The following is a 22,951-nucleotide window of genomic DNA, read 5'->3' as shown; positions in this document are numbered from 1 at the left end:
AATGCATTAACTCACATAATTATGAAGATTGACTCTGTGAAGTTCCAAAAATCTGTGGCCAGCAAGCTTGGCACCCAGAAAAAGCCAGTTTCAGCTCAATTCTGAAGACAGGAAAAAACTGAGGTTCCAGCTCAAATAGTCTGGCAGGAGGAATTCTGAATTCCTTCTTACTCATGAGAGATCAGGCTTTTTGTTCTATTCAGAACTTCAACTGATTAGACGAAGCCCACCCAAGTGGGCTTGGTGATGGAGGGCAATCTTTTTTTTTTTTTTTAAGATTTTATTTATTTATTTAACACAGAGAGAGATCACAAGTAGGCAGAGAAGCAGGCAGAGAGAGAGGAGGAAGCAGGCTCCCCGCTGAGCAGAGAGCTCAATGCGGGGCTCGATCCCAGGACCCTGGGATCATGACCTGGGCCAAAGGCAGAGGCTTAACCCACTGAGCCACACAGGCGCCCCTGGAGGGCAATCTTCATTCAGTCTACCAATGCCTGTGTTAATGTCGTCTAAGAAACACCCTTACATGTTCAGAAGTACTTTGACCAAACATCTGGGTCCCCCGTGGCTCAGTCAAGTTGGCACATAGAACTAACCATCACATTGGCCCAAGGACATTAGCCCTCCACTCCCTGCTAATGGCTTCCTGTGGGCGCTGAGGCACTTGAGGTGGGACCCAGGCTGTGTGCTTGGGACTGTTCCCGATGACCGTGCTGAATCAGGGGTGCCCAGGGGAGGCAGCCAAGACACAGCAAGCGCCTGGCTCAGGGCTCCTGAGTTTCCGGCTGGGGCCCGTGCTGGAGTGGGGAGCCCAGTAAGAGAAGCAGGGGCTGGGGGGCGATGCTGCATCCAGTTGGCGCTTGGGGGAGGTTGCGTATCCAGGCAGATGGACCTGGGGTGTGGTTGAGGCTCTGGAAGCCGCCAGAGTGGCTGACACTCATGGTCTTGGTGGGAGCAGCTGCTGTGGAGAAGAGGGGGAGGGTCTTACTGGGGGGCAGGGGCTAAGTAGAGGGGGTGAAGGAGCATCGATGAATGGATAAGGAAGATGTGGATAGAGTATCTTACAGCCATAAAAAAGGATGAGATCCTGCCATCTGTGACAGCGGGGATGAACCTCGAGAGCGTTATGCTAAGTGAGATAAGTCAGACAAAGACAAGTACGTGGGGTCTCACTCACGTGTGGAATGTAAAAACCAAAGAAAATGAATAAACAAAGCAGGATCAGACTTACAGATATGGAGAACAAACCAGTGGCTGCCAGAGGGAAGAAGATTGGGGGTTGGGAGAAAGGGAAGGAGGAGGTACAGACCTCCAGTCATGGGACAAATAAGTCACAGGGATGAAAGGTATGGCACAGGGAATGCAGTCCGTGACCTCGTAACAGCGTCGTATGGTGACAGAAGGTAGCTACACTCGTAGTAAGCACAGCATAACCATAGCGATGTGGACACTGTGTTGTATGCCTGAGACTAATGTTACATTGTGTCTCAGCAACACTCAGTAAAGAAATGTTTTTAAAACAAGATCATCATTCCATCAGTCAGACAACAAACATTTTTGAGTGCCTAATGTGTGACAGTCCCTGAGGATATAGCAGTGATCAACACAAACTCAGCTTCTGACCTCAGAGAGTAAACATGTAACAAAAAATAATTTTAGATATGGATAAGACACATGAGGAAACACATCAGGACGATGTGATAGAGAGTGACAGGGCTACTTTAGCTGGACTGGTCCGGGAAAGCCTCTCTAAAGAGGTTACAACAGCACTGACTGTGGGTAAGGAGAAGGACCCAGCTGGGCAGAGCACTGGCAGAGGCTGTGTCTGTGCAAAGGCCCTGGGGCAGTGCTCAAGGGCGAGGGAAGAAGCCGGATGCCTGTGGCAGTGAGACAGAGGGCCAGTGGGAGGGATGAGACTGGGACACTGCTGAGGCACATCCTGCAGGGCACGGGAAGCCATGGAAGCTTGGAGGTGAGTCTAGTCCCCATGCGAAGCTGTTGGAGCTTTTGAAGCAGCGATCTGATTTACATGTTTAAAAAGTCACTCTGGCTTTTGTGGGGCAGGAGAATGGACTCAAAGAGGGCAAGCAAAAATGAGGGCCGGGAGGCTCTTGAAGAAGCCCCATGGTTGTTCAAGCTGGGGGTAGTGGGAGAGATTGGAGCAAAGTCCGGTTTGAAGGGACAGGCCTGTCTGGATTTTCTGTTATAATCACTTAGGATTAAAGCGATTCGCAGAAGGACGGAACTGCACTTGTAAGATGACTGCGCCACGGCAGTGATGTAAGGTGTTGTATTAAATAGAGTAGGAAATTGCTAATTGCCTAGCATCCGTTCACAGGTAATGTGTTCTATCAGATGAGTGCTGTTAGCGGGTATTATACCTGTTTAAGAGGACTCCATCAATTAATGAGCTGTTGTGATTGGGTCGTGGAAAACATTCCTTTAACAGAGGTTGACTTTCCACAGATACACCGGGGAAGACAGTGGAGTGCTTCCCTGGGCAGGAGTCAAAAGCTGGGGCTGTGGGGGTGGGGTACGACCAGCTCCCAGGACAGTGAGTGCAGGCTGTCCTGACCCTCACTGAGTGCCCCCGGAGGACCGATCGGAAGGGGACTATAAACCGGCTGTGCGCATGGCCTGGAGGGCAAGGCTGTCCACTCACCTTATGCCCGCCAGTGGGGGTGGGGGAAGAAGGTGGCAAGGCTGGCGTGCCAGAGAGGGGAGCTTGGAGAAAGGGCTGGCTGCGGACCAGCTCCCCTGCAGGCTGGGAGTCTTGTTCAAGGCCTGGCTGCCTGAGACAAGCTTTTGGAATGTGCCATTTATTCTCTGGATTTTGGGGGGGGGGGTGTGTGCATTGACCACAGGGGGTAAAGGGGTGTTAGCCGTTGGTAACTCTGTATGAAGAGCCCAGATCACAGTTCCTCGCCTTGACTCTGGACCCCTTAAGGCAGGTCTCCTGCTGCCTGTGATGCGTGAGGGACTCTGTCAAATCCAAGACAAGTCCCCGCTCTACCTTCATGAGCCTCAGTTTCTTCGGCTGCTAGGTGGGAACGTCAGCTGCTGTTCAGTTCAAAGAGGCTTCTGTGGAGGGAAGGGCCGGGGTCAGTGTGCGGAGTGCCCTGATGGGTGAAAGAAGCCGGGCCCAGAAGGATGGATGTTGTACGACTGCACTTATAGGAGGTTCCTAACAGAGGCAAATCCACAGACACAGAAAGGAGAATAGAGGTTCCATGGGGCCAGGGGGCGGGCGGACAGGTCTTTTTGTTTGGTGGGCACCGAGTTTCTGCTCTGGATGATAAAAAGTATTCTGGAGACGGGTAGTAATGTTTGCACGACAATGAGAACATACTTAATGCCATTGAACTGTATACTTCGAGATGGTTTAAATGGTACATTTTATGTTTTGTATACGGCAACATTAAAAAGACAGAATAAGGGAGCTTGGGTGGCTCTGTTGGTTAAGGGGCCGACTCTTGATTTCTGCTCAAGTCATGAACTCAGGGTCCTGGGATCGAGACCACTGCAGGCTCAGGGCTCCACGGGGGTCCGCTTCAAGATTCTCTCTCCCTTTAACCCCTCCTCCCCCTTGCAGGCGTGCACACTCTCTAATACATAAATAATTCTTTTAAAAAAATAAAAATAAAATGACAGACTAGCACCTTCTGATGAAACTGAGTGGGGTCCCTGGGGCTGCTGTGGGCGAGAGGAGGAGGTAACCTCAGGGCAGACGATTTTGAAACGAACCGTGGGAGATGAAAAGCAGAACCATATTCCCCATAATCCTAAATGATCTAAGCATTTTTTTCTTTATAAGGTTTCATATAATTTTGAACCTGGGTGTTGTGTTAGTGGTTGTTTAGCATAGTTTCACAGGCATGTTCTCCTCTCTCTAGAAATTCTTTACAGGAAATAACGCTGCAGGTTAACATTCTATCCAGTGCCATCATTCGCTTGACCGATCCCAAATGCGGAATGTTTCAGGTCTTCAGAATTCTTTGCATTATAAACAACACTGTGGTCAATATCTTTGTGCCCACATCTGTCTACACCTTGATTATTTTCCTGGGGGAGACTGTGAGAAGTAAGCGTCCTCGGGTATAACGCGGAGCCCTCTTAGAGGTGCCTCATTGCGGCAGGTTAGTTCCCAGAGAAGGCTGGGCCTTTGGCCCTTCCCTCAGCGCCCAGCCACCTCTCATGTCCCAGCATTGCTGACTGCACATGGGAAAAGGGTACGTTGACTCCCTACATGTCACTCCCGAGATAGGGGCTGCCGGTCCCACTTGTGGTCACGGAGCTCCGGGGACGCCCAGCACGGTACGTAGGGACCGCGCAGGTGGAATTTGCGAGCAGGGGCCGAGGTGAGAGCACAGCCCCCAGAAGAAGGGCAGCCCACCCTCCGGCCCTATGTCCCATGAGGCCAACGCAGGGAATGTCCACCCAGCAGCAAGTGTCATTTTTGCCAAGTGCCTTGTGCTTCCCAAAGAGGCAAGGGGAGGGGGCGGGGGGCAGATTCTTCCAGGGTGTGGAGGAGGGGCAGAGGAAGATGTGGAGAGGGGCCATGGCCACCACTGCCCTTGGCTCTGGTGGTCAGAGCCCCCCCCACCCCGCTCTGGGACAGAACGGGCAGGGCAGCTGACCACCCCATCTCTAACTCCAGCTGGCTCTGGGCCCCACTCTGCCACCTCCCTCCAGGTGACCTCAGCCACATTTCTTTTTCTGTTTGTTTTAAATTATTATTAATTTATTTGAAAGTGAGAGAGATTGAGAGAGCACCAATGAAGGGGGTGCTGAGGGAGAGGGAGAAGCAGACTTCCCACCAAGCAGGGAGCCTGACGCAGGGCTCGATCCCAGGACCCTGGGATCATGACCTGAGCCGAAGGCAGATGCTTCACCGGCTGAGCCACCCAGGCGTCCCTCAGCTACGTTTCTGAACCCCACTGTGCCTGTTTCCCCATCAGTAATGGGGGCTATAATCATGCTAATTTCCAGGGGCTGTGGTGAAGGTTAAGCTGGCAGATGTCAAGGCTCAGGGCCTAGCCCAGGGTGACTGAGCAGCACAGAATAATGGGCCGGCCACAGGCTCTCCCGCTGACCCTCACAGGACAAGCAAGACCCTTCTCCTCCAGCGGGGGGGGGGGGGGGGGGGTAGGCCCCTTCTCCCCAATCCTCAGCATGGTGGGCTTAGGGATGGTGTTTGCAGTGCCCACAGTGCCCACATTTCCTCTTGGAAATGAGAGCTGATACTCTGGAGAGCTCTGCCTCTACCCTCTTCCCTGTCCCTCAGGGACAGGCTCTCCCTACGTGCTTGTGGCCCCCGGAGCCCACCCTGCCCCACGAGGCAGCTCTGCAGAGTTCCCCGCTGCACTGGAGGCCTTTGCTTTCTTGGTGAGCATTTTTAGCAAGTGAGACCCTCACCGTAATATATTCAGCAGACATCTGATAATTGTGATAACCCTGATGGGCGGTGAGCAGGGCAAATTAGCTAAAAGATGATTGATTTTTTTTTATGCGCAATTTTATCTCCAACCTTTCCTAGCAACGTGCAATACCGGAGTAATAATTTTTTCTCCCAGGTATTTGCCGGTATCGAGACTGCACATCTATTTACGGTTGCCTGGAAGCCTCATAATTACAATACAGTCCAAGTGCCCATTTTCTTTCCTTGACTACAAATAGGGATCAATCGAATTTTAAATGACTGCTCCGGGGCTCGCTCCCGATCGTGACCTTTGTAAATGATTAGAGCTCACCACTGTTGCTGTCTGCCCAGAAAGAGCGTGTGGGCAGAGCTTTCTAACTGGCATTTAATCTGGATGTGAGCCAAAGATACTCCAGGTGAAAACCGGCCATGAGCTGCCTGTAGAAAAAGGTCATGTGGACTTTCTCTCCGCATCCTCCACCCCCCCACCCCCCCACCCCCACCCCGGAATACTTCCTGTGTGTCCCCCACACCCCTCTCCTTTGTCTGAGTCCTGGCTTTTGCGTCTGGCTGTTTGCTCCAACCCCGAGCTGCTCTCAGCAACCCCCGGGGCTGGATTCAGCACAGCCCCAGAAGTTTGGGACCTGCAGATAAAAATTGTTATTTATCAGAAAGGAGTTTCTTTTTCTTTCTTTCTTTCTTTCAGTCACTGAATTTGGTCTCAAATGCTAAGCTTTTGATGGTGAAGCCCAAGAAAGCCGCAGGGTGAATTGTTCTTCCAGAGCGGGCTGGGCCAGGCCTTGCCTGGAGCTCCATGTAAGGCCCGGATGAGCCTCAGAGCCCAGGGTTGTTGGATCAGAAGGCAGCTGCAGTGTGCCGCTTGAAGGCAGATGGCTGAAGCCCAGCCCCTGAGCCCCCCAGGACCTCAGGCCCCCCACATTTCCAGGGGGTGAGCGGTCCGGAAGGCTGTTCCAACTCATCCCTGATGGTAGTAAAGGGCCACAGGGATGGTGAGAAGGGGTCCTGTTTGGGTGCCAACCCAACTCAGTTTCTTGAACCTCTGCTGTTAGGAATGACCTTTGTGTGTGGTTAGGGTGTGGACTGCGTCACTGAAATTACTCTTGTCGGCCTTTCCAGAGTCTTGTTCTAGGCAATAGCAGGATGTTTCCTCCCGGCTGTCTGCTGCTATCACTGTCTTGGGTAACTTGGGGAGTCCCGTCACCCAGGCTGGGTGCCCGCTGGTTCTCTCTTGCACCCACCTTCCCCTCCCCAGTCAGGCAGGTCTCACTGGGGCTGCCCCTCTTGGGCACGAACGAGGACATCAGCTGCTACCCATGCAATGCCCCAGAACACTCCATCACCACCCTCTCTCCTCCTTTGTGCTCCTCTGTCCAGCCCCGCCTCTGGGCCGGCCTCCCTGAGCCCTCTGGACAGCGGGGATGGCCCCTGCTCAGGATTCGAACTTGGCCTGTCCCTGATCCTGAGCACCCGAGTGTGTCTTTATAGACACCTCGGCTCCTCATCATCCGCTCCCCTTCCAACCCACGGGAGTTCTCCTTGGCTCCTAGACCCCTGAGGTCCCAGGAGGAGCAGTGGAAACCTGGGGAGGGGATAAGTCAGTAGGTCAGGTGTGACCCCATAGATGGCCTACTAGCATCTCTCTGTGGCACCCGCTGTTAACAGAATTCCCAGAAGTGAGGGTCCTCATCAAGGGTTTAAGATTTAAATCACAGGAGGAGTCTGAGGCAAACCATGGGGTTGGCCTGCTGTGGAAGTCTCCGGAAGGTGCGTGTGGAGGCGACGTCCCCGCCAAGGGTCGCGAGTACACGTGTGTTGGGAGTCATACGGTAACTCAGAAAGGGAATCTGAAGGACCCCTTCCTCTCTTTGCCCCAGATGCAGAGCCAGGAGCGGCCGCCTCTAAAGCCAGAACAGAGAACCGAACCACATGGTCAGCCTCCAGCCCTTGAAAAGCCTCGAGCTGAACTCCCCTGAGCTCTCTCTCTCCAGGTGGAGAGGTGCGCACCGGCGTGATGAACGTGGTGAACACACGATTTCTTCCACATCCCACGCCCAAGCATTCTGTCTGGCCTTGGAAACGCCGTGAAAAACCAAACGCTGCGTGTTTCTTCTGTCCTCTCCCTTTATTTATGGACCCAGAGAGTGTAACCTCAGAGGTTAGGCCTTTCCGGTTTCCCCTAACTGCGTTTCGGGTATAAATCCTAGCAGGGCCCTGGGAAAGCGAGCACGGCATATCCTACAAGCTGTTTCTGTTACGGTACCTTCAAGGATTACAGTTCGAAGCAATTGATTTAATTCTCAAACACCATGTCCGTCTGGAAGCGTGACGTGGCGTTTTGCGTGCTGTCTGGGTGGGCTCAGCATGGGTCCCGCAGCTCCCCGCCCCCCGGGGGGAGGGGGACAGATCCGAACCCAGAGCCCGAATCCGGGAGCCCTTGACCTCATCCGGCATGAGTCGGCGCACAGTATGAGCCCTTTCAACCATGAAGATAGCTCCGCATCGTGATCTCTTAGGTACCTTTTGTTCCCTCCCCGAAGAGCACAACTTTGCTGATTTCGGTTCAGTTTATTTTCCCACTGTTAACATGTGTACATGTAAGTGTTTTCGAAGATGCTTACATTAGTGTCATGTTTTGCGGATGGTATATAACAGGAGGTTGTAGGTGAGAATCTTTAGTGCAAAATCTCTTGCTCCCGGTAACGAAGGAAGTGCCTGGTCGGCACGCGGAGGTATGGTAATTGATCCCACCACCGGCAAATTGAATCTCTGGCATTTCACCTTGTCTTGGCGCAGAGAGTATTAGTAATTATTCTGATTAGAATAATGGCCTGCATTTTTAAAGTGTGTAATTTGCACTTTTTAAAGTCACTGTTCAGCCTCCGTGGTAATGTCATTTTTGCAGCGTTCTGCTGATCTTACAGACACCCGAAAAACCCAAGTGAAGAAACAGGCATCTCTGCTCGTGGGCAGAAAGTGTTATCCCCGCTTCTGGTATCTTCTGGGACAGTCAGGAATCCGTGACTGTAAATGATGAATACTTGATTGGGAATGGGTTCGTTTTCTAAATTCTTTTCTCAACTCCTTATGGTTAAGAAAAGGAAAAGCAGTGCCTGAGAGCCCCAAGATTCTGGAACGATTGATTTTTGTCGTCAAGTAAATCTAATCTTGTGTCCAGACCACCCGGCATGGGCAAACCCAGCAAAGCAGATGGCTTTCGTAAATGAGAATTTAGCCACAACGGGAGAAGCAGACAGCCTGATTTCCCGCTGAGTGTTCCATGAAACACAGGAGTAGGTGAAAGGGAGCGCCAGGATAGAAGGATTCCATCAAGGAAGTTTGAGAAGCACTGGGCCTAACCGTGTAAATCAGGGTTCTTTCCAAATTGGCATTGTGCCTCTACAAGAAAGGGATATGTTCTGCTCCTGTCCTCCTGGATCATACCTCCATCTCCTATCTCCTGGACAAATGCAACACACTCCAGCTGATACCCTGTCCTCTTTGTCCCCTAGAATCCATTCTTCATACATGGCCGGAGGGGAGCTTTTTAGATGATTTGGCATGTCATGCCCCAATTTATAATCCTCCAATAGCTTCCATCTTGCACTCAAAGTAGACTTCAGCCTGACTGCCTTTGCCCTGCCTCTCTTGTTCCATTCTCCTCCTTTCCAAAGGTTTCAGCTGCCCTGGCTTCTTCCAGTCCTTAGGACTCCTCAAGCCCGTTGATGCCTCAGGGCCTTTGCACTTGCTGTTCTCGCTGTTCTTCTGCCTGGAAACTTCTTCCTTCTAACTTCATGGCTGCTTCTCCTTGTCATTCAGATCACAGCCTAAAACCACCTTGTGAGGAGGCGTGCTTTTCCCAAGGACCAGCTCTGTCCTGGCCCCCAGCCCCTGTCACTTTGTATTTATAATGTAAATATAAATGTAATGACCATTAACATTTATTATTTTCTTTATAACAATTCATTGCTTGACTATCTTTCCCTGTCTGGATGTGAATCTCATGAGCACAGATCTGTGGCCTGGTCTGTCTCATTCACACCGACCCCTTATGTTTAGAACCATGTCTGTGACTTGGAAGACTCTAGAAATATTTGAGTAGCAGCATGAACGGTGGGCACAAGTTTGTTAGAACCACGAGGTGCTGGCCACAGGCACTCACGACGATGTGTTTTGTACTGAAACCACGTGCAGCCACTGGCCCAGGTGAAAACCACACCACAGTGTTTGGAGAATGGATTAGAATCTGAGGGTTCAGAGCCACAGCTGTTCTGAAAGCCTCAACCCCAAATCTGGGGTCTTGGGGGTGGGTATGCATGCCCCGTGCCCCTTTAGTCACCTGGTCCTGGTTGCAGATGTCCCGCCCTGCTGCTTGCACTGTAGGCCAAGTCCTTTCGGGGTGACAGGGTCTGTGTGGTTCCTGTCTCTGGGCCATCGCTCCCCCTCCCTTTGCTGCTCCCAGGCCTATCAGCATGAGCTCTCATCTCACCTACGTGGCCCAAGTGGTTTGGGAACATGTGTCCTTGAGAGGGAGTATTGTGGAGCAGAGCAGGCACGGGGACTCTGCCCCACCATGAGTCACCCGTTTTCCCAAACTGCCATATCACCAGGACTGGAAATTCTTACAGTCCAAGACCTTCCCTGTGGCCAAAGTGCTGTGTCAGCGGGGATGATGGGGACGGCCCCAGTGGGGTGGGAGTCCTAGGATCTTCACCACGGAGGGTGTGTCAAAGTATGGCAACCTCCTGGCCAAAGCCAGGACCCCAGCTCTGTCAGATAATGGGGCCTCAGTGGGTTGGCTTCCCTCCTCATTCAGAGGATGCCAGCCGGCCTCCCAGGTTCCCATCCCAACCCCCGCACATCTGCCCAGAACCTCTGCCCATTGTCCCCCCTCCCAACCTCTGTGCTGCCCCTTTGGCCTGCTGGTTCCTTCCTCTTCTAGACTTCCAGAGTCATGGTTCACTGGTCAGGATTGGCTGGTCTTGTTCTTTCTGCTCGTTTCTCACCTCTCATGCCGACTTCCCCAGCTTCTGGGGGCCATTCCCTCATCCATCTCTCTGTCACCTGTCTTGCTCAGCTGGGCCCCACGTGGCAGCCAGAGAAGGTGTGTTGTGTTATGGCTAAAGTCAGACTGTAGTGCTCATCTACAGAAGGGAACTTTCTAGTCTCACTCTGTAAATGCATTTTTTTTTTAATGTTTACAAGGACCAGGCTATAAAACAGGAATGCAGGAGTGCCCGCAAATCCATGAGGGAGACCCAGTATGTCTCTATGGCGTGAGAGACTCTTCTTTAACTTGGGAAGAGTGTCCGTGATGCCAGTGTCGGTCAGGCGAAAGCCATGGCAGGAGGAAGCAGGAGATGTGAAATGTGAACATCCTTATTCACGGACGGAAGCATCTTTCAGGATGGTCCCAGGGCCCAGAGAAGGGGGAAGGACTCCAGAAACCCTTGTGCTCACCTGTGGTGTTTGCTCTCTCTCTGTGCAGGCAGGGGGAGCTCTTGCACATTGGGCTCAGACACAGATGGCCGTAAATGGCGTCTTTGACCGAGGGCTCTAGTTAGCAATGAGAGGTGGGCTGCAGGGTCTTGGGGGGACAGGGGTAGGGAGTGTCACACCACTAGGAGGCTCCCGCCAGGCACAGGAGACTCCCTGACAGAGGACACCCCCCCCCACCCCCCGCCAAATTGAATTCACAAAAATTAACCACAAACCACCATGAGGGAGAGTCTGTGCAACAGACGGGAGAATTGGCCTTCCGAGAAGCGGAAATCCTAGGACAACAGGAAAGAGATTCTTGAGCGTGTTTAAAATATTTAGAGATGGTTGAGTCTGGATCACTCCTTGTTTCGTATGTTTGAAACCCATTAGGACATTTATTATTTTTTTAAAAAATATTTATTTGAGTGAGAGAGACAGGGAGAATGACCAAGCGAGCGGGGGATGGGAGGGATAGAGGGAGAAGTGGACTCCCTGCTGAGCAGGGAGTCTTGATCCCAGGACCCCGAGATCATGACCTGAGCTGAAGGCAGACGCTTAACCACCTGAGCCACCCAGGCACCCCCAATTAGGACATTTAAAAAGGAGACTCGAAGAAGGAAGGCAGTCCACAGAGTACATGAAAAAGTGACAAGAATTTTAATGAGACATGAGAGCCTACACCTGCTGACAGCCAGCCCTTTCATTCTGTCTCCTGTTCTTCTTGGTAATCTATGTTGCAGAAAGCCAGTTCATAAGGCGCTGGTAATCAGAGCACTATGTGATCATCTTTACTCAAAACTCTGGAAACAACCTGGCATCTGTCTCATCAGACAAAAATATGAGAACTTATTTCTCAGGGATAGATAGAACAGGTATGAATTTCCATTTGCTCATCTAGAGGAAAGTAAATGGATATGTATGATTTCATATTCATTTCTTCTACTCTGTGGCAGCCAGACACTTAATTTCCCTGGAATGCTATCCATAAACAGAAGTTGCTTGTTGCCATGGATTTCTGCTCTCAAGTTGGTTGTTTTTTTTTTTTTTTTTTTGGCGTTGTCTTTTCCAAGACTTGAGCAAAGCCAGTCTTGCTGAGAAAATAAGTGAGTTATTTTTAGTTTTTTTGAATGGTGTTTCATGAACTCTTTCCTTCCTTCAGTCCAGGGCCCACTGGCCCATCAAAGACACTTTAATATTAAGGTTGGTAAAGGAAAAGGGTCTTTGCTGGGCCACTTCCCTGGATGTCTGCTCCTTACCAGCATGAACTCTGGTGCTCCCAGGGGATGGGAAGCCCTTGCTGTCATTTACTGCGTCCTTATAAGGCACACATTGCTTTCCAGACATCCCAAAGGTACTTCAGACATTTATACAGAGGCTTCTGGGTTCTCCTCTTCATTGGAGAGGGAGGCCCGCCAGAGCCCGGGGCCCTGTGGTCCTCCCCCAAGCATCCCTCCCCAGCCACTCTTGTCCCTAGTTCTTCCCCTTCTAGTTCTCAGTACATTCCAGATGGAAGGAGTCATGAAAAGACAGGGAGGAAGCTTAAATACGTATTTCCAAGTGAAAGAAGACAAGGTAAAAATGTTGCATACTGTGTGATTCCAACTGGAGCACCTTTTGGAAAGGGCAGAAGTGCAGAGAAAGTGAGAAGATCATGATTTTCAGGGGTTCAGGGGGGACCAGGAAGAAGGAAGGGATGAGTAAGTAGAGCACAAGGGTTTTAGGGCCCTGAAACTATTCTGTGTGATATTGTCATGGTGGATAAGTGTGAAAACCCATAAAATAATGTACAGCACAAAAAATGAAGCCTAATGCATACCATGTTATGTTTTTTTTTAAAGATTTTATGTTTATTTATTTGTCAGAGAGAGAGAGAGCATGCATAGGCAGGCAGAGTGGCAGGCAGAGGCAGAGGGAGAAGTAGACTCCCTGCCGAGCAAGGAACCCGATGTGGGACTCGATCCCAGGACACTGGGATCATGACCTGGGCTGAAGGCAGCCGCTCAACTGACTGAGCCACCCAGGCGTCCCTACTATGTAGCTTTTAATTAATAATAAAGTATCGGGGGCACCTGGGTGGCTCAGTGGGTTAAAGCCTCTGCCTTCAGCTCAGGTCATGATCCCAGGGTCCTGGGATCGAGCCCCGCATTGGGCTCTCTGCTCAGCGTGGAGCCTGCTTCCTCCTCTCTCTCTGCCTGCCTCTCTGCCTACGTGTGATCTCTGTCTGTCAAATAAAAAATCTTAAAGAAAATAATAATAAAGTATCCATATGGCTCATCGGTTGTACAAATGTATCACAGTAATGCAAGATGTGAACAATAGGGGAAATTGTGTGGGAGTAAGGGAATCAATGAGAACGCTCAGTACTTTCTACTTATTTTTTCTGTAAAGCAGAAATGCTCTAAAAATGAAGTTTATTAACTAAAAAGAAAAAGACTCTTAAGGACCAAGGATCTCCCAGAGTTTGCCTTGTAGCTGAAGTGCAAGGCAATTTTGGAACATTTCAAATGGACTGCTAGCATCAACCAAAGACAAGAGTGTAGTAGATTTTCTGGCATTCTTGCCAAACTAACTTTAAACTCCAGTGATAAAACATATAGATTTTCTATCAATCCATCTGCCTGGCAGTACACTTGACCAGTCTAAAATCCTGAACAGAAGACAGTGTCACCTGTCCTGAATGCTCTCTGTAGTGTTTAACCTGTTGCCTGGGGTGGAAGCAGCTCTCACCCTGTCCTTGACCTCAGACGGTTGTGATCCTGAGGCGTGCATGTCCTTGGAAGCCTTGCTGGGCATCCCCCCCTCTCCCATGCCGATGGGCCTGGGCCCTTCCTGGAGACGGCCAATGGAGAGCTCCCGGTGCCTGACAGTGGGCTAGTTCCCTGCCCCCGTGGACTCAGCATGCTCCTCTGTAAAGACAGGGTGACATCAGCCAGGGCCAACTCTCAAAGGTATTGAGAGGAAAGTGCATAAAGTGAGAGTCAAGGGACTCTGCTGAGTGAACTTGAAACCACTGAAAACTTCCTACTGAAACTAAGAGGTGACCTTCCTCCCCTCCGGCTGGGTGCACCTCAGAAGATTTGGTTTGCTTAGTCTCCATCAGATGGCCAGCCTCTTGAAGAAGATCTGAGGACAGGAGCCTTTTCTTTTTCTCTTGTGATTTTGACCTGGTTCTTTAACCGGTGCTCGTCCAGAGTACCCAAGCCAGGCTGGGACCAGACAGGAGCTCAGGTCCAAGACAGGGATGGGTGCTGTGGTCTGTCTTGCTCTGAGTTTCCTCAAGGCAAACACAGGCTGGCCACTTATTCTATTTATTTATTTAAGATTTATTTAAGATTTATTTATTTACTTTGGGGGGAGGGGTAGAGGGAGTGAATCTCAAGGAGACACCATGCTGAGCATAGAGAGCCCCACATGAGGCTTGATCTCACGACCTTGAGATCATGCCTGAGCGGAAACCAAGAGTTGGATGCTTAACCGACTGAGCCACCCAGGCGCCCCTGTTAATTTTTTAATCCACGGATTATTTATTTACTTTAAAGACAATGCCATTGACCCTTTGCCCCATGTCTACATCTAAAGTTTCAAGGGCATTTTCAGGGATGGATTGTGGAAAGCAGCAAGCGTGGGCAAAAGGTCTGGGAGGAAATACACAAGCACGGGACGCAGTGTGGAAGTCTACTTCCAAAGCATCAGAAGCATGGTTTGCAGTATTGGAGAAAGCCTGCAGGACGCCTTCAGAGGAACCTCACCTTAGAAATGACTGATCTCCACATCCAGGGATCAAACCGGAGCCTTAGCGAAGCACTGCTGGGAAGAAGGACATCTGAATGGTGGGAGGGCCGCAGACCCGGCAGCACTGGCCTGGCCAGCACAACTTCTCGAACGTATCCCACACTTTCATGCAACCTCTGTCTAGCAAGAGCCTCTCCCGATGTTGCAAACAGACAGCAGAGTGGTGGTAGGAACCAACAGGCCTAACTAATGATTGTTTCTCTATCAGACTGTCAAACTTCAGAAAATCCTAAAAATGGGTTTTATTTATTTATTTATTTATTTGAGAGGGTGGGGGGAGGGCAGATGGCGAGGGAGAGAATCTAGAGCAGACTCCTCACTGAGCGTGGAGCCTGATGTGGGGCTCAGTCCCGCGACCCTGAGATCGTGAGCTAGAGAACCAAAACCAAGAGTCAGATGCTTAACTCACCGAACCACTCAGGTGCCCCTAAAAATAATTTGTAATGAAGATTTTATTTTCGGTGAGGTTTAGACTTAAAGAAAAGTTGGGAAGGTAGGACAGGAAGTTCCTACCCATGACACCCCGTTTCCCCTGTTACTGACATCTTGCGTCACCGTGGGACACTGATCACAATTAATGAGCCAATATTCAGTAAAGTCCACACTTGACTCACATTTCCTTATTTTTTTTATCTACCATCTTTTTTTTTTTCCTGTCCCAGGATCCCCTTCAGGATACCACATTATGTCTCATTGTCATGTCTCGTGAAGCTCCCCCTGCCTTTTACACGTTCTTTGACTTTCCTTGTTTTTGATGACTGTAACAGATTCAAGGTCAGGTATTCTGTAGAATGTCTCTTAATCGGAATTTGTCTGATGTTTTCCTCATGGTTAGACTTGTGGGTTTTAGAGAAGGAGACCACTGAGGTCAAGTACTTTCTCATCACATCCTAGCAGGCGTACCTGAACTCCCCTGACCTCGATCACCCGACAGAGGTAGTGTTTGTCAGGTTTCCCCACGTGAAGTTACTCCCCTGCCCTGTCCGTACTGTACTTTTTTTTTTAAAGCTTTTATATATTTATTCAACAGAGAAAGAGAGAGAGAGCGCAAGCAGGGGGAGCGGCAGGCAGTGGGAGATGCAGACTCCCTGCTGAGCAGGGAGCCCAATGTGGGACTCGATCCCAGGACCCTGGGATCATGACCTGAGCCGAAGGCAGAGGTTTTAACCCACTGAGCCACTCAGGTTCCCAATACACTGTACTTTTTGGCAGGAAGTCCTGATGCTTATGGAGTGGGTGGCTCTGCCCCACCTCATTAGGGCAGAGAACATACATGAATTATTTGGAATTCCTCTGCATGGAGATTTGTTGAGTCTACCCCATTTGTTGAATCAACAATTTCTTTATATTATATGGACTTACGAATATTTTTATTATACTTTGAGTTATAATCCAATACTATGTTACTTAGTTCGTTGATCAGATTGTTCCAGCTTTGCCGCTGGGAGCTTTTGCAGAGAGCTCCTGTGTCTCTGACACACCTTCACAGCTGGGACTTCACAGAGCACTTCCTTCCCCTCTACAACTGTAGGATGCTCTAGCTCATTTTCTATGTCCGAGTCCTCAGATCAGCCATTTCTCCAACGGGTCTTAGTTCCTTTTTACTGGAGAATGATCTTACAGACTAAGATCTGGACAACAGGTGCATTCCTTGCTACTGGGGTTCTGTCATTTCTAGGCCCTCTCAAATGGCAGAGCAAGACAATCTGTGTATACAACTTGTGTGTATATACACACATCCGTAAATACTTCAATGGTAGCCCGATACATGTATATCAAGCTAAACATGGGTCATACTGATGTCTTCAGCTTGAATGTATTACACATGGATCATTCTAGCTCTCTTCCCTTGCTTATCTGTAAACTCCTAGTCCAATAGTGAGACACCTGGCTCCAACCTGCCACTATCCGTTTACTTAATCGTCCAATTCATATATAGTAGTTTTACAATTGCTCAGCCTTCATCCATGGGAAATGTTTTATCAGCTAGAGTTCAGTACTTACGCGCAGTTCCTTTTGTCTTCTGTCTTCAGGCTCCACTCATTTCCAGAGTTCTGTAGGTCAGTACCCTCTTGGGTTATTTCATACATCTGTAATGCAGTAAAATTCTTTTGGCTTTTGGCATCATCTGCGTTCCATCCTGAGATTCTCCGAACTCCTAAGGGATTTTTAAAACAATATAAGCAAATTAAAGTGCATTCTGTCTGTCATGACATTCTATGGATTTGATTTGTGCATCATGTCTTCTATCCACCATCACATCATACAGAAAAGTTTCACTTCCTTAAACAAAATCACCTGTGTTTCACCTCTTTGAGCCTCTGTCCTCCCCCAAAGCCCAGGCAATCATGGATCTCTTTACTGCTTCTGGGTCTGTGCCTTTTCCAACATGTCCTGTGAAATGGATTCATACAATATGGTTCCTTTTTTGACTGGCTTCTTTCATTCGACCATATGCATTCCCGTTGTTACGTGTAGGGTTTCTTTTTATCACGAAATATGACATGGACTAGATCTACTACTGTTTGTCCTTTCACTTATTGGAGAACATCTTGGTTGCTTCAAGTTTGGAGTGACTATGAATAAATCTACTATAAATATTCATGTACAGACTTTTTTGGTGTGGACTTAAGTTTTCAGTTTAACTGGATAAACACCCAGGAGCATGACTGCTGGGTGTATGGTAAGACTATGTTTAGCCTCGTAAGAAACTGCCAAACTGTCTTCCTGAGCGGCTGCCCCATTTTGCACCCTACCTACAGCGTGAGTTCCTGTTGCTTTGTATCTTCTCGCCAGCAATTGGTATTACCATTTTTTTGGATTTTAGCCATTTTATTATGTGGGTGGTGGTATCACTTTGCTATTTTAATTTGTATTTCCGTAATGACTAATGATTTTCTTTTCAGAGACTCCTTTGCCGTCCGAATGTCTTCTAGGGATACATATTTTTTTTATTTTTTAAGTAATTTCAAACCAACAGAAAAGCGGCAAGGACAGTGCAAAGAGTTTCGTTATTCTTTAACAGTATGAGAATAAATTGCTGGCTCGATGTCCCGTCACTCCCTAAAACTTAAATGTGTATTTCCTACAAATGAGGACTTCTCCTACAGAACCACAGTACATAGCTGAGATTGGGACATTAGCAGGGATCTATTACTAACATTCACTCCCCAGACCTCATTCAGGTTCTACCAGTTGATTCGATAGCATCCTTCACAGCAGAAGGCTTGAGTCCAGAAACGTGCGGTGCGTTGAATTGTTAAGTCTCTCCGTCTCCTTGAATCTGGAGCTGTTCCTCAGCCTCTCTTTCCCTTCATGACCTCAGTACTTCCGAAGGTCGCAGGCCACTCATTTGATAGACTCTCCCTCAAGTTTGTTTGACTGATGTCTCCTCGTATTCAGATTCAGGTTTTATGGTTTGGGCCAGAATGTCATTGAGGTGACACTGTGCTCTCCTAACTGCATCTTATCAGGAGACGTATGATCTCAATTTGTCCCATTACTGATGATGGTAACTTGACTAAGGTGTGTCTGTATCTGCCAAGCTATTTTATTTATTTATTTATTTATTTACTACAAAATTACTCTTTTTACTTTTGTCATTAATGAACATTTTATGGGAAGGTGCTTTGAGACTAAGTAAGTATCTTGCTCCTTGTCATGCCTCTATCCACTGGTCATAGTATCCACTGGCGACTCTTGGATCAATTTGTGACCCATGGTGGCTACAAGAGGACTTTCTCCCTCTGTCGTTCCTTATACACTTGGTTCCCCTATCCTACTGTAGGGAAGCATTCTGTGGTTCTCATTTACTGATTTGTATCAGCATGGGCTTTAGGGATTTCTGTTGGTGTCAGTGGATTTGAATTGCCCCACCTTTGGCCAGTGGGAGCTCCTCCGGTGTCCTTGGGCATATCCCCGTCATTCTTGGAACATGTCCTTATTTTCTGGTGCGACAGGATGTTCCAGGCTCATCTTGGGCCTCCTCCACCCTGTTCACTTTGTGGAGAGTGATTTTTAAAAAAGTAAGACCTGGAGGCTAGGGGAGCTCATGCCTTTAGGGTGTCTCTGCTCCCGGGGACTCTCAGTGAACACAGGAAACATGTGAAGGCATACACATACAGGCAAACACACACACACACACACACACACACACACACACACACATTTATATACGTATACCTATGTTTACATTTGTGTTTAGTTTTGTACCTATCTTTATGTATCTCGAAGACCAAGAATTGGTGCTGATAACTCACATTTTCATCTCCTTCTAAGGCATTCTGTATGAGTTTGCTAGGGCTGTCATAACAAATACCATAGACTGGGAAGTTTAATTTCTCACCATTCTGGAGGCTGGGAGTCCGAGATCAAGGAGCCGACTGGGGTGGTTTCCTCTGAGGCCTCTCTCCTTGGCTTGCAGATATCCACTGCCCCGCCCCCACCCCTCCTTCCATCTTCCCTGCCCCTCCCCCATCTCTCCCCTCATCCCCCCCATCTTCTCCCCCTATCTCCTCCCTTCCACCCCACCCTTCCTCCCATCTATTTCCCCTTCTCTCCCCCACCCCCCCATGACGTGAGCATCCCTCTGTGCACCTGTGCCCCTGCCACCCCTCTGCACGTCCTAATCTCTGCTGTGTAAGGACACTTGTCAGATGGGATTAGGGCCCACCCTACTGGCCTCATTTCAACTTAATTACCTCTTTAAAGACCCTCTCTTCAAGTACAGTCATTCTTAGGTACTGGTGGCTTAGGGCTTTCACAAATAAATTTGGGGGAAGGACACTGAGTCAGCCCATAACAAGTTGATTCTAGTTTTTTCTTCCTTTCCATATTTAAAACTCCCTTTTCTAACAGTGAGAAATCTGGCTCTCATTTTATCCATATATTTCCATATTAGATCAGTGCCCCCTGTACATACCAATCTCTTGGCACCACTGCTTCTGCCCACACACAGAAGCCCGCCTCGTCCCCTTTGGGGTCACACAACCCACACTGCACCCCCACTCCTGCAGTCACCTGCCTCTTCCCATGAAGACTCCAGTTCCTTGCTCTGGGCACCCTCCTTGTCCTGCTTTTGTCCCAGCTTCCCATGACAAGACCACTGCCACTGCTCCCCCGCCCCGCCCCCACACGTATCCTTCTCATCTCACTGGGGCTCCACAACCCCCCACCAGGCTTTGCCCCTTTGCCACTCTGGGCTCTCGTGCTCTGAGCCAGGCTTCCAGCGCTCCCCAGCCCCACACTACAGCGGATGCTGATTTTTGCCTGGCCCCACCTGGTAGCTCTTAGATGGAGGGCAGGAAGACTGATTCCCAAGGGGCTTTGGGTCCTCCCAGATCCAGGCAAAGGGCATGGCTGGATCAACTGGGGCTCTTTATTGCAAATGACAGAAACCAACTCTGGCTAATGTAAGCAAAAGAAATGATGATTATGAAAAAGACATGAGACAACACAAAGAATCAAACAACAGCTAGGCAGCTGCAGGTAGGTTGGGAACCCAGGTGGTTGGAGGATGTGGGGGTGTAGGAAGGATTTGGGGTTAATGCCATCAGAATGGCTGAGCACAAACATTTTCCTCCATTTATAACTCAGATTCCTGGCAAGGGGTATGTGTCGGACCAAATCCTGGGCCAGGGAGCAGGTTCTGGGTGGAGTTGACCTCCCACCAGAGGCACGTGAAATTAGAAAGGCAGGTTCCCAAAGAAAAAGTGGGGACTTGCGACCCACTGCAGGGCAGGCCAGGGGCACCCGAGAACGAAAGGTTTAGAGTGACTTAAACAACAGAAATGTATTTTCTCAGGGTTCTGGGGGTGGAAGCCTGAGATCAAAGAGTTACCTCCTTCTGACAGCTGGGAGGGAAGGATGTGTTTCGGGTCCTCTCCTAGCAGCTTGTAGCCTGGGGCATTCCTTGGCCGTGGATGGTGTTCTCCAGAGGTCTTCATATCGTCGTTCCCTTATGCATGTCTGTCTGCATCCAAATTTCTCCTTTTTATAAAGACACAGTCATATTGGATTAGGGCCCATCATGCCCTAGTAAATTACCTCCTCTTAGCTAATTGCATCTGCAGTGGCCCCGTTTCTGAATAAGGTCCCATTCTGAGGTGCTGGGGGTTAGGAGGGGACATGATTCAACCCATAACAGTCCTTTTGGGACATCCATTCTGACTGTGTTCCAGCTAGTGCCTTTTCCTCCCTGGTGTATCTTGCTTGCTCTGTCCTGGAAGGAAGCCTCAACCTGGACAAATTAGAAAACTCAAACTGATTATCTTCCTGGTAAAAAGAAACCCACTCTTACGGGAATTTCACCTGAATTCACAGCTACAAGTCATCGCAGTAGCAGAAAAATACATCAGGGGCTGACACCTCATTCTCCTGCTGGAGGATGCCTGACCATCTGTGCACAGTGACTGATTTTCAGATATCTGCGGTTGGAGTTCTGATAAATAAGACCCAAGGTAACTTTAAGGTGTTCACAAATCCTTCTAATATTTCGTCTTTGCTAAATTGACATATGCTAGTCTGACGGCAGCGGTATTGCAGGTCCGCCATGTTGTCTATTAGGAAAGGGATCTTCTGACTCAAAAAAGAATGGGAACTTTAAGATTCACTATGAAATTGTAGTAATCAAGATGGTGTGGTACCCGTGACAAGATTGAAAAACAGATGAAGGAAGAGGATAGAGAATCCTGGAAGCAGATACTCATGCAGACAGTCAAATGATTCTGACAAAAATACCAAAGCCATCCCACAGGGAAAGGAGAGTCTCTCCCAAATGGTGCTGGGACAACTGGATATCCATATAGGAAAAAAAAAAAAAAAAAAAAAAGAACCTCAACTCTGGTAGCAGTCAGGGTTTGATGAGAGAAGCAGAGTAAGTGATATAGAATGAGGGTTTTCCTATAGGAATTCAGCCTTACCAACTGTGAGAGCTGGTTGGATCGTCTTTGTAAAGCTGTTGCTTTCGCATTGATGTTGGGCCTGAAATCAACAGGACTGATAGATAGGAAAGAAAGATGGGTGTGAGCAGGGGGAGGACAAGGACAAGCTGGACCCTGTGAGGACAAACTGAAACCTGCCTCTGTTTGTCAGCAATGCTAACCTGGGTGATGAGGATGCCCTACAGAAGAAGCTGGTGCCCTTGACCACGGAGCAGCAGCACTCCCTGGCCCAGGACCCAGAGGAGCAGGAGGAAGCAATCCTGTGAAGCTGGAGACACGTGGAGACACTTCACTTCCCATGAACTGGAGACACTATGCCTGGCTGCTGCACACAGAGTGACCCGACAGATAAGTGACCATGTGCGTGGCTCTGTGTGGGTTGCTGGCTCTCAGAAGTGGCACTTCCTTCTCTTCCATTTTCCAGATATGGCACACATTTCTCTTGTGCTCATCCCAAACCCAGAACATACGGGGAAGGCAAATATAGTTCCAGCTGAGCTCCCGTGGCACTGGGAAAAGCTTCCAGAACCCTTACCTCACACCACATTAAAGATTAATTCCACGTGGCTCACCGACCTAAGTGTCAATGCAAAAACTTAAAGCTTCCAAAGGAAAACACGGGAGAAGAGCTTTACAGTGTTGAGGAGACAGATTGTTACTATATCACTAAAAAAGCAAACCATAGAAGAAAAACAGACAAAGCAGACCTCCTCAAAATTAAAATCCTCTGTATGGGGGGGGGGGACACCTGGATAGCTCAGTCAGTTAAGCGTTGACTCTTGATTTCAGCTCAGATCATGATCTCAGGGTCAAGAAATCGAGCCCTGTGTCAGGGGTCCACACTCAGTGAGCAGTTTGCTTGAGATTGTCTCTCTCCCTCTGCCCCTCCCCCATCTCTCTCTCTCTCTCTCTCTCATAAATAAATCTTTAAAAAAGATTAAAATCCTCTGCTCATGAAAAAATGCCATCACAGGGGTGCTTGGGTGGCTCAGTTGGTTAAACATCCAATTCTTGATTTTGGCTCAGCTCATGATCTCAGGGTTGTGAGATCAAGCCCCATGTCAGGGTCTGCACTCAGTGTGGAGTCTGTTTGAGCTTCTCTCTCCCTCTCAACTCTTCTTCTCCCCTTCATGCACACACACACACACACACACACTCTCTCTCTCTCTCTCTCTCACAATAAATAAATAAATAATAAATAAATAAATCTTTTAAAAATGCCATCACAAAAATGAAAAGATAAGCGGAGACAGAGAAAATATTCATAAAACATATCATCCTTACTAACTCAATAATTAAAATG

The sequence above is a fragment of the Martes martes genome (assembly GCF_963455335.1).
Source record: "Martes martes genome assembly, chromosome: 17".
NCBI lineage: Eukaryota > Metazoa > Chordata > Mammalia > Carnivora > Mustelidae > Martes > Martes martes.
Note: the sequence above shows the minus strand (reverse complement) of the source record.